We start from the raw sequence: 12795 nt of genomic DNA on the forward strand, positions 1-12795 counted from the left end.
GTCAGTTACGAATGGTGTAAGGGATCACAACCGCATTGCCCTTCCATATTGCTAAATGGAAGGAGAGCCCTGCCCAGATCCCAGCTAGATGGGAGCACGGGTTCTGGTATGGAAGAGGCAATCCCAGTATGGAAAAAGTTGAGACTCAATAAATTACAGAATACATAAGGATATTTGATCAAAAACAAGACAGACAGGTCAATTAATAATAAATAATATATAATAATACCACCACCATCTAGCTCTTATATAGCACTTTTCTTCTGTAAATACCAAAGCACTTGACAAAGGTCAGTATCATTATCCCTATTTTACAGAGGGGGAAAATGAACCACAGAGAAGAAAAGTTGTTTGCCCAGGGTTACACATCAGGCCAGTGACAGAGCTGGGAATAGAAGACAGGTCTTCTGAGTCCCAGCCCAGCAGTCAGCCCACTGGTTCACAATGCTCTGAACAGAAACCACAGTACAGAGCAGAAAGGCAAGGGAGATGGAAAATATAAAATTTTACTACAATGCAAAATAATATTTTAAATGAATGACATCTCTCATACAAAATTCCCCACCCTATTTGTACATGCCATATCTTACATACTATTTCCCAGTTAGGGAAGAGGGGGAAGCCGGACATATACAGTGAATTTACTGGAGTCACTTTCTTGTCTAATGAGTACAAAGACATAGTGCCCTCTGAACATGAAACGGTAAACAACATATTAGCCCAATGTTCCTAGATAAAATAACTAGTGCAAAAGTTTTTTAAATTATGTCCCTTTCAGCCTTTTTTCAAACTGCGTGAGAGTAGCATACTGTATCCATAAAAGGCTAACAGCAAGTTAAATGGGTGTACATTCCCTTTCCCTGGAAAAGATAGAATTTTGGCTTCATCCTGTAGTTCTTACTCAGGGGGGAAAAAATAATGTCAAGTAAGGAATGAGCATGGACTGTAGGATTTGGCCCTTTACCAAGTACTGCAGGATGGTAGAGCTGTTCAATGCATGTAAATCACATCCATTCCTTTCGAACAACAGATTTTCTGCAACTGTGATAGCACTACGGAATTTACTTTGCATCATCTCCTACATACTAACTTTACCCCAAAACACTGTTTGAAATTCAATAAAACAATTACAGAGGAAAAGAGGTGTAAGGAAAGGGAGAAAAGAATGCTACCATAAAAATTTACAAACCATCTGGATTTGATATGTTGGAAGGAACAATTTTTTTTTAAACCAAAAAAAAGTATACATAGAGGCTAAATAAGCATGTAGTATACTTTTATAAAGCATAGTGAGACTCAGGACTGAATTTCAGAACTACTAATTAGTGTTTGAAATTACAGCATTGACTTTCTGAGCCTCAAGATAGCCTTGGGAAATTAGCTGAGGTTAGCACATTCTCCCTAGAGAAAATCTGGGCTAGTAAGAGCGTTTCGATAACGATGTCCTACGCTAATGTACATCAAGCTGCCAATTACTGTTAGGTATGCTAGACTTCAGAAGTGAAGAACGCTGATGCAATGAGCAGGTATGATTAGGGAGCAACTCGGAATGATTTAATACAGCCTTAGCATCATGGCAACAATGAAAAATGTGTGTGCCTGCAGCAATGGAAAAACACTGGCATAAAATTCTGCACAAGTTCATTTGCCTTCACTCATTCTCTTTTCCCCTCCACTCTTTGTCCTTATAGCAATTTGCTGTAATTTCTTTGTGATGTTATCATGTGATTGCGCCTATCTCTTCTCTGGTTCAGACACAGGGTCCTGCATTCCTAAAACTCTTTCTTGGCCACAGTTTTGGAAAAGGGTGTGGTCTGATGGACACCTATGGGGGCAGGGGCATAGGATTTCTGAGAGGAAAGTTCTAGGTGTTTTAGAGATGGAGTTTTCCCTGGGGTTTGCTGCTCGTTTTGGTTGTATTGTTCCTTTAAATAATGCCACGGGTACCCAGAGTGATACATGGGCTCCTTTTTAAGGTTGTTTATATAGTTTTATTTATAGCAAATGAGAATTTTGTCTGAGAAAGGATATCATGATTGGCATAGGTGAGACCTTAAGGTAAATTAGTCCTTTCCTCTGCATAGTAGGACTGAATTTCATTTTTTCCTAATGGCTCACATTCTATATAGATTAATTTAATCATTCTAATTAGATTAATTTAAATTATGCAGAATATGACTATTTTGCTGCATAATCCAGAGCTCATAATTAATATGCTTCCTAACAATTTAAAAAGCTTTTTTTTTTTTTTTTTTTTAAATATTCAAAGTATGGTTCTCCTTCCACTGTTTCTAAATCAGGTAATTTATCTGTTGAACTTTTTCACTGGGTCTCATATTTCTTAAATATATAGACTTAAGTCATAATCTCCCAGTTTTGCCTAACAACATTTCATCATGTGTAGTGTCTGCATTTGCTGAACAATTAGGCTGGATCAGACAACTCAGTCCTCTCAGTAGGCCTTCTCAAATTAAACACTATGGGAAACATGGAAAAGAAAATACCTTGATAACCCGCTGGAGGGTAGTCCTCCCATGTAAATGAAGGCTGATGTGCTTGGATAGAGCTATGTAGAGAAGTCTGCTTCACTCCCTCCCCGTTAACATGCTGGTAATGTGTTCTGGTAACAGAAAAAGGCCTTTTGGCTCAACAGGTCTTCTATTTCTACATCTTTTCTTTTGTCTTTAAAAAAGAATTTTGGTGATGAGAGAGCAAATCCAAGTAGGTAATGATGTAATTTGCTAATTTCAGCAGATGAGGTGGTTATATTATAGAACAAAAATGTGCACAGTGATTTAATTTTGGGGATCGGTCCTGCTTTGAGCAGGGGGTTGGACTAGATGACCTCCTGAGGTCCCTTCCAACCCTGATATTCTATGATTCTAAGATATACTCTAATTATAGTTAACATGACTCTGGAATAGTCAAGACTGCTCAATGTCAAAATGTTTTCATCCTCACTACTAAATAAAAGGCTCACTTAATTGCAGTTCAGTATCTTTACCTTCATTCGATGTGTTCATTAGAGAAAATTTCCAATTTTAGGCAAGATGAGAATGAGTAACATCTTTCCAAATATTCAGTTAAGAAATTACCAGAACCCTTCAGGTCATCAAGGGGGGGAAAAAAGAGATAATTTGCATTTAAGAATTTTCTTTAAAGAAATGTTTTCCTTCAGAACAGTTTGTATGTGTACATATATATATAATTTATTATGATCCCTGGATGTTGAGAGTTTAGATTTCCCAATGATTAAATAATGAAGAAATGTGTTATTTCTCCACTGAGAGGCTAAATTTATAGAGCAAAGGCCATTTACTCAATTATTTGACAAAACTAATCCTGTTGAGAGAACACATTTCGTGCAAAACAGTCTTTACAGATCCTAGGATTGTGATTAAGCTCTGGCTTCAAAGGAACATCAGATGAAGGACTAAAGCTATATCAAATAAATATTATCTCAAGTACGAAACAGTAAAATAAGATCATCACCAGATTTACTAAATTATTAAATCTTGTTAAATGGATTCTGCACATCATCATTTGTTGTTCTCATGGACAGTTAATAAACCTGTTAAAGGAATCATGCATTGTACCTCAGGGCAATATGTTCAAAGCATCTTTGCTATTTCATATGTGTATCCTGGGGGATGGGAGCAGGAGAACAGAGTGCAGTAAAAAACTGAGGCCAGTTCAGGATGCTATATTCAGTATTTTAGAAGGTCAAAGACCTTGTGTATTTTATAAGACCTCCATCAATACAGTGTTAATACACTTACATCTCTACCTATCTAGGTTTGTATATTACCCCCATCACTGTAGAAATCTGAGCACCATCCCCCTGGGTGATAGAATTCACCATTGTAATACATTCCACCATGTAGCTTAGAAGTTCACCACCTATGAGTGACCATTTCAATAGGACCTACATAAAACAGTATCCATGATGGGTTTCCTTTGCTGTTCACTTTTCAAGTTAGATTAACTTTATAAACAATAAAAAGGTGAAGCTGTAACCTTTCCTTCCCTAAATAAGAACACCATTAACAACGCTTTATATTGGAACGGTATTGCTTTAAGACAGAGGAGTACTCATATTAGGCAGAGTGGCTGGGGATGCTATGTGCATCACTCTGACCACAGGAGGTAGAGCAGAGACCAATCAGAGAGACAGGAGCAAACCAGCAGTAAGCCTAAATCCTCCTGCAGGATCATGGGGAACAAGAGTGTGGCTGTTGCAGGAAGATTTGGGAATGGAGTGAGCACTACTGGACTAGAGGATTGCTCCTCTGTTTTTATTGCGCCCTTCATCATCATTTGGTTGACTTTATTCACAGAAAAGCTATCATTGCCTGAACACTGATCTCTTGCAAAAATCTACCATTTTCTTATTCTTGAGCATGATAGTTCTTCAAGTGAACTTAGATGGGATGGTGAACCTGATGTTAAGATTGCCCTGTAGCTACACCATGGAAATTTAATGTGTTTGGGTTTTGGCAAAATAATGATAATAATAATAATAATGCAATAACTTTCTAGACAGTCTTTAGCAAGGCTTCAACATCTAGCTACTTGGGATGAGTTTGTACTAATAAAAAAGGCAACAAAGTATTTAAAGTCCTATTTTTACAGAGCCCTAAGGAGAGAGAGGTGTGCTGCTTGACCAGGTGCCAAGCCTCCAAATAGCATTTGTAAGTATGCTTTTTAATTTGTATTTTTTGGGTAATTTTCATGCCTGGTTATTTATGGAGACATCAAAAAGTTCTGATGAATACAAGATGAAGAGAAAACGAACATGCTCAAGAGAAACAGGTATTGACTGATTGCTTAAAATAAAGCGGTTAGTGGAGAAAGAGACCAAGCTGTCTCTGCAATACTGTCTTCTGCAAAGCTCACGTTTCTGGCTGGAAAAACAAGCAGGAATTAGTGCTACTTGAAGCATCAACTGCTGTACTGTACAGAAGCATGTGTTTTTGCAGGGAGGAGGTCTCTGTCACTGGCTATGCTACTGAGTGGGGGGCAGAGAGGAAGCCAGTGCAGTAATATGGAGGGAAAGAAAGCCTTTACAGGGTAAACTAGGTTCCCTTCCCAGTGGATGCACAGGATCAAAAGGCTGTACCCTCTGCCTCTTCTGCAAGCTGTCAGACCTTTCCACTTGAGGGGTGACTTAAGGTAATTTCCTGGGAGAAAATGTTTTGGACCCTTGTGTTGTAACTTGCTGTATCTGAAGCAGATCAGGAAGACCATGTGATCCCAGCTCAAAAATAGTACATTTAAGTGTGACTATTTTTTCCTTGGTTATTTTTCTCTATTAGTTTTAATTATGCTGGTGGCAGGCTAGCAAGCTTACTCTAGCATCAGTGGGAGTTTCACAGCTATACATTTAATTTAAGATTTGCTTTTAGAGAAAGCAGTAAAAATAGTTACTTCTTATCAGTTCCAGATTTCAGAAATGACTAATTGTTTGATTCAAACATGCACCACAGTAATTTAGGACTAGATATTTTAATTATGGAATAATCTCTACAAAGATCACTCGACATTCCCATTACATCCCATGTTAAACAAAGGATCCAAAACATATCACTTTTAAATAGTTAGAAAAAGTACATTTCAGCCATTTATAGCTGGGATATCTGTTAAAACACTTGCACTTTAAATGACTAACCTTGCTTTACAGTTAAGACACAATAAGGTCCCTTTGATTCCCCCTTCCTTGGGCTCAGACTTATACTGGGGAGAATGAGGGGCACCAATTATGTTTTGGGTTGACTTGACCATTAGGCCCTATCTATAGTATAATTGCAAGGGAATCAAGTTACCACAGAGTGAATAGTAGCAGGGCGGGCAGGACCTAGCAGCAGCACCGTAACTGGACTAATGCTTTAAATTATTCTAGTTGCAGGGGAACAGTTAGATTCTATCTATGTTTCAGTTCTTAATTGTGCCGTCATGGGGTCGGCAGGGCCAGATGAAGGCCAAGGCATGAAGACATCCTAAGGCATAGAATCCCGGGGTCACACAATGACATCAGAATCTCAGCTTTTTTCTTTTTCTTTTTTTTTAAATGCAAGGTTTTAGTCTGTATGGCTGTGAAAAATGCTTGAAAACAAACCCAGCATAACTGCTGCAGTGATATTTGCTTAAGCCTGCAAACACCATGAAATGGTTCTGAATAAAATGCCCCTTCATCTTGGTGGTTAACTCTGAGACCTGCTGCTCTTGGGGTCCTATGCCAAGATCACCCCAGCAGAGAAATCTGAAGGGGACCTCAAGGGAAGTTGGGGTTGCAAATACCCCATAAAGGCTTTGTTGGGGTGGTGGTAGCAGGGCCACCTGCCAGTCCTCTGCTCAGGTGAGTGTGCGTGAGTTCTCTCTCTGGGATAGACCCCAGATTACCAGAAGGCAGGGAGTGATGGGATGGGATAGGGTAAGCCTCATCCTGCCCATATAAGAGAGTGGTGGTGACTTCCTATGGCCCCAGTCACTGTCACCTCAAGCAGGAAAGGAGCCATGACTAGGGGCCCAAATTGCCCAAATCCAGCCTGGGGATTAAGGGGACTCTTGTGTTCTGATCAGGTGCCCTGCCCATTACTACTGAGCTATGGATGGGGCCGTTAATGGGTTGTCCTCTTTCTGACTTACCTGCTCCTTTATTCTCCCACTTGCCCCCAAGCTGGCAGTAACCGATCAGGCAGTTTAGAATTTTAGAGAACTCTAACACTTCCATTCCACTTCCTAATCTCTGTCCTGACACAGAAATCCCTGTTAAACTGTCCCGTTTAATTCTATTTGTATTCAAGGCTGTTTCCAATCCAAAAGACAAAACAAGATGATTATATATTGTTTATGGTACTTTTTCTAAATTTGACTTATTTTGTGTCTTACATATTTGCCTGCTATTTAACCTAACAGGTTTATGGAAAAACGTAGCAGAAATTTCAGTGACAGTAACGACACACCCTTTACAGGATTTAAACTCAACTCCTTTGCAATATGATACAGACCTTCCTCTCACATCAGACAACAGAGATCTAGGAAATGCAAGGCGTTATGCTGGAAGGTATTAATGGCTGTCCTCAGTCACAAACTAAGTTATGGCTAAAGGGTGTACTCAGCACCCTTTATCAAGCTAAAAGGAAAGAGCAATTAAATGCCAGTTGGCATAATGATAGCTGAAACAGAAGCTACTGCTCAAGGCATTGACCAGCATGGCAAGGCCCGAGCAGCAGCTAAGCCATGTGGAAATAGTGTTAAAAGACTGAGAATTCAACTAGGCAAGTTAACAATAAGTCTGTTCCATTATGTCTTTCTCTCTCTCTGTGATCACAATGCCAGGCAACATCACATACTGTTTGAGAAAAGGTGATCATCAAACTTTTAAGCATCAAGCTCCACTTTTATCAAAGTCAATGAACTTACCTCATAACTGCCATGCTGCGTGCAGCTCCATATGTGAAATGTTTCACCAGTGATAAAGACGCAGATGCCCGCCTCAGTGACACATGTATGTGGGAGGCCAAAGCCTATTCTTTGCACCATGCGAAAAGGAAGGAGGGAAATAGGAACAGTGAGGGGGCTGAAGCAGCTGAACCTGGGAAACCTCAGAGATCAAGATGGAGAAGGAGGCAGGAACAGTCTCTTTAGGGATGGAGAACATGGAATAGCCTGGAGGGGTTATTAGCAGAGGGAGAACACGGGGAAGTTCTGGGGAGAGCCTGGAGTGATTGTTTGAACTGAGATCCTGGAGAAACATCTCCCTTTTTGCCCCTGCTTCCCACTTCTCTCAGCATGTTCCCCTTTGAGCCTATCCCCTTATTCTGTCCCCTTCACTTCCCAGCTGGCTACTACCTCCAGCAGCTCCACTATGACTGTACGCACAGGGACAAGAGGAAGGGTTCTTCAGTGGTTAGTGCACTAGCCTAGAATTTGGGGGACTAGGGTTCAATTCCCTGCTCTGCTTCCTCTGTTCAATTCCAAGCTTCCTGTGTGACCTTAGGCAAGTGACTTAGTACTTCCCCTTAAAGGTTTTGTGAGCATAAATACGTCATAAATTGAGAGTCACGACAGTAATGGGGCCCTGTAAGTACTGAAGATAGACAAAAGAGTTAAGTTCTGACACCAGACCAGACCCATTAATTTAAACTGAATTAACAAGATTGTATGCCTCGTGGTAGCTTTCAGCATATGTTCCATGGCTTCTTCTCAACAGAAATATACAGGGACATGGCATTCTAGCTTGGTCCCAAGTTTTGCCATAAACAGCATGGCTACTTTTAAACTCCCTTACAAACCGTTTTTGTCTTTCCATCACTGTTGCACGAGCAGACATTTGTCATGGGGTCCAATCACTGCTAGTGTACCTCCTCCTGGCTCTTTTGGGGATTAGCTCCTTCCAGGCCCAACCCCCAAACTCCATCTGCTGCTCATTTGCATGCCCTTGCTCTCTCTGTGACTCAGGGTGCTCTCTTCATGGCTTGGCCCTCCAACCAGGTCACTGTAGTCCTCCCCTTTCGGGGTATCAAAGTCTCTCCATCCAGAATGGCAGTCTTCCCTTCACTGGCCAGAACCTGCTGCTTCCCCAAGTGGTGGTAGGGGAACCTGAGCCTGCCTTCTACTCCAGATTTCCAGTGTAGAGACCTATGTCTAGCAATGGCAACCTGCTTTCTCCCAGACCCTGTTGCTATTTTCCTGGACTCCTTCCTATGTCTTCTGGCTTCCCACATTCTGAGTTTACCAGTCCAAACTCCTTCCTCCCAGGGAGTAACTGAAGACTTCTTAACTCCATAGCCCCAAACACATCTCCCTTCTCCCAGGGAGGGACTGCAGACTACTTCCCTTGCAGCCTTGTTCTGCTGCCAACATCTTGGCTTTCTACTATCCCCACCTGTTCCATTTCAGCCATGCTCAATCATTTGTCTTTCCCCATCCGTGCAGTCCATCAGGTTAATTAACTTAATTTAACCTGCTCTGCTTTGAGTGGGGTGGACACCCCATCACATATGGAGTGAATTTATACTATTATAACAATTATGCTATTGATCCGAGTGAATTCTTGGCAGGCACAGAATTAATACACCTCGGAAACGGTGCAAGACCCAGAGAATAGATGAACAAACTCATGTTGGTGGGACTCTCCACAGAGATAAAGAATTTTTTGAACCAGATACTGAAAACACTATTCCTCGATGCAATGCACAATAACATACCACGAGCAAAAGTAACTGTATGCTTCCCCTAGAAGTGAATATGGTCAGCTGCTGCCATCCTTGCCCTAGAGTTGGGCATGTTCTTTGGGTTCCTGATTCTATCCTTTGTTTTGACCCTTTTAGGCTACAGGCCTACAGGCTTTTGTGGCAGATTTCTTGCTTATCAAGCAATGGCAGCTTATGGCTTTGACAGATGAGGTACAAACCCATAAGATATGTATTTCCGTAATCATCCAATCTATAATTTAATAGCTATTAAAAACTTACCTTCTTTACGGTGAAGAAGCAGCAGGCTGACCCAGGAGCTGGAACCGCCACTGGGCTTGGCAGGGGCTCCTCATGCATATGCAGGCATACACTTACCCCTTGGGGAAGGGAGGCTGGGGAGGTGCAGGGCCTTTGCAGACCTGCCTAACTTCTACAATCCCACTGTGGCCTCACCAAGCAGGGATTACCACGTTCTTATAAAGTGACTCCTGGGCATGGTAAATTGCCATGTGAACAAAGCAGCTTCTTGAGGCACTCTTAGCTATCCCAAGATTTGAGCCTCATGCAGCACTACATTCTTCAAACTTTCTGGCGGTGTTTTGCTACTGGAGGGAGTTGTGATATTTAAATCAAATCACAATTTGTCCTTAAATCTGTGTGTCTATCAATGCAATAAAAATATACAAAATGTACTTTGTAGCTTTTGGGAATTTTGTTAGATTTTGCCTCACCTGCCTGGGCTGATGAGTTGCCCATCAAGTACAGTAATATTTAGCTCTTTAGCATTTTCCCTCCATATATCTCAAGAGCACTTTCAAAAAGATAAGCCATTATTCTCATTTTACAGACAAGGAAATGAAAGCAACTTGCCCAGTGTCATACAGAAAACCAGTGGCAGAGATGAGACTAGGACCACTTTCCTAGTCTAGTGCTCTGTCCACTGGCCCACGCTGACTCCCAAACAAGCTTTCTTTGGACATCATAGGTCACATGATGAACTCACATTTTACAAGTATTTCCTTAACATGATGTTTATAACAATGATTTTTTAAGAAGTTCTCCTTATTTTCTAATTGATCAAACTTGTGAAGAGATTTAAAAATATAAATTGATTCACATTTTCAAAGGATTAAAATAAATACCTAGGGAAGAGTCAAATCATCAGAACACAGTGAAATCCACTCAAATGCCAAACTTAACAGACGTGCCTAAGTTACAAAAAACTTTTCATCACCACAAGTGGCAACTTCATTGGCGAGCAGGAATAGAATGGGTACAAAGAATTATCCTCATGTCCCAGGGAGATGGGTCCACAACTCAGCTCAAGGTGAGTACACCTTCATCTTTGGTTAGTGAATCTAATGGCTTTATACCAAATGCCCACTCAACTTCTCCTTTTTTGGTAGGTTAACAAACCTAGTGAATAAAAAAGTCACAGTCATTTAGGGCATCTGATACAACACTACAGGGCTGTGTGACAAGCAAACTTAAGTGAGTTAATAGGGACATGCATTAAAAAATTCTGAGGGCTTGTGTACACAGCACTGTGCTAGTTTACACTTAAAATGTGCTATTAAATTACTGTAAAAGGCTGTGTGATACTCTTATTTCATTTGAGTGGTTTATTTTGGTTTAAATTACGTCAATGTGAAACAGGTTTAAGAAACCAAAGTAAATGTTCACACAGAGGTTTGCGCACTTATTTAACCAAATCGTTTTTAATAAAACCAGTTGAAGTTTGGGTGTAGAGAATGCCTAAGTAATGGTTAGTGTTAAGTTGAATGGAGTTGTTCCCAGAGGTCTTACAAGGGTCAGGTCTTAGCTATAATTAATGACTTGATGGGTAGAGTACAGAGTATGCCAAATTATACCTATGTTTCTGTGCATTTGTTAATCTGCGAGAGATTGTTTTGTCGAATAAGATTTAAAATCTTTAAACCAGAACAATGGATTGAAATCAATAAAATTAAATTAAAAAATTTAGCAAAATTTCACATGCGGTAGGGAAGAATAATCAATCGTATCAAAATGGAATGGGAGATATTAACTTGACATCAGCTTATTTTGGCACTGGTTAGTGCCTTAACTGCAGTATATGATATTTGGATTGTTTTAATACTCCAAATTTGGAAGAGAAATTAATGAAAATTCAGAGAGAGCAACAACACTAATAAAATGATGAGAACAGAATTTAAAGAAAGCTTACAGGAGTGGCAATGTCAATCTGAAGGAAAGTAACACAGGGAAAACAACTCTTTTCAAATATAAAATGGGATGTTAGAATAGACAGGGATCATTCATTCTTATTTAGTCATCCACATCAAATTGGAGTTATGGGCATCAGCAAGGAAAACAAACAGAATTGACAGCGTGTCATGCCCAGTGAGATTACAGAATCACCATCACTGGAGAGAAGGCTGAATTAGACACATCTGTTAGATATGGCTGAAGAATTGAAATCTATCCTTCGACAATACAGAAGGATGAAAAAAATCACTTTTGATTTCCTCAACTCCAAATGATTAGTCATTCCTCCTCAAAATTAGAGAGAGGCCATAAGGGGGAACAGCACAAAACTTAACAACCAGCTACTCCAATTCACTCCTTGCAAGCAACAATGGATTACCTGGTGTTTTTGCTGAAGTAATCAGTAAGGTAAATGTTAACAAGGATGCCATTTAAATGGCTATTAGGCTTTGAAGTAAACACCTCAGAGCTAAACAGGAACAAATTATTCCTTTCTGAGATATTGTTTTAGAATGTTTGCAGACACATGAAGACAACCTTGCATCAGTTTAAAGCCAGTTCATATTTGGAAGGCTATCCTTCCATTCATAAGAGGTCTAAAAAGACCTTTAGCTATAGTTAAGCAGTTTTAGGTTCTGCAGAGAATACATAGAGCCCTACACAATATAAATGACTGTTTAGGGCTGTGATATCTGCATCTTCAATGTTTACACATTAAACAACTATTTGCTAGCTTTATGTATATTGCCCTCAGATGGATTAACACATCTGCCTTCCTGAGTATCATTCTCTCCCTCCCCAAAGTCTTAATCAGTTGTGTAAGGATGGTTGAAGGGACTTAGTACCATGAAGAGGGTTAACATGTCTGGGGAGGTGGCAGAGGGGAAGATAAACAACCCCCCAGGAGTTTCTTTAACTATCCACTCTGGAAGCAATTAAGCAGTTGGTTAAATGTGATGTAAAAAAGGTAGAGTATCAAAGAGACTATATTTTAGTCCTGTAACTGGCTGCCTGATTATAAATATAATCCAGGGGTTTGAACTGATTGCAATGGAACAGATAGTAAACATTAAAATAAGTCAATTACTTAAAGTAATTTTCACTCAGACTTATTTCTCAGGCAGCATAATCCAGTCAATAGAACATAGGATGGAATCAGAAGAATCTGGGTGCAATTCCCAGTGCTGCAGCTAATTTGCTGTGTGACCTTGGGCTAGCCTCTTAATTAGCTTGGTATGAAAAGTTCATCCTTTTGAAAATCAAGCCAAATATTTGGATGCCCAAAGCGCTGAGTACCCAACAGCTCTCACTGACTTCAAAACGCATTCCTGTATGCTCAGCACATTTGAAA

The sequence above is a fragment of the Lepidochelys kempii genome, chromosome 5 (genome assembly GCF_965140265.1).
Source record: "Lepidochelys kempii isolate rLepKem1 chromosome 5, rLepKem1.hap2, whole genome shotgun sequence".
In the NCBI taxonomy this organism is placed as follows: Eukaryota; Metazoa; Chordata; order Testudines; family Cheloniidae; genus Lepidochelys; species Lepidochelys kempii.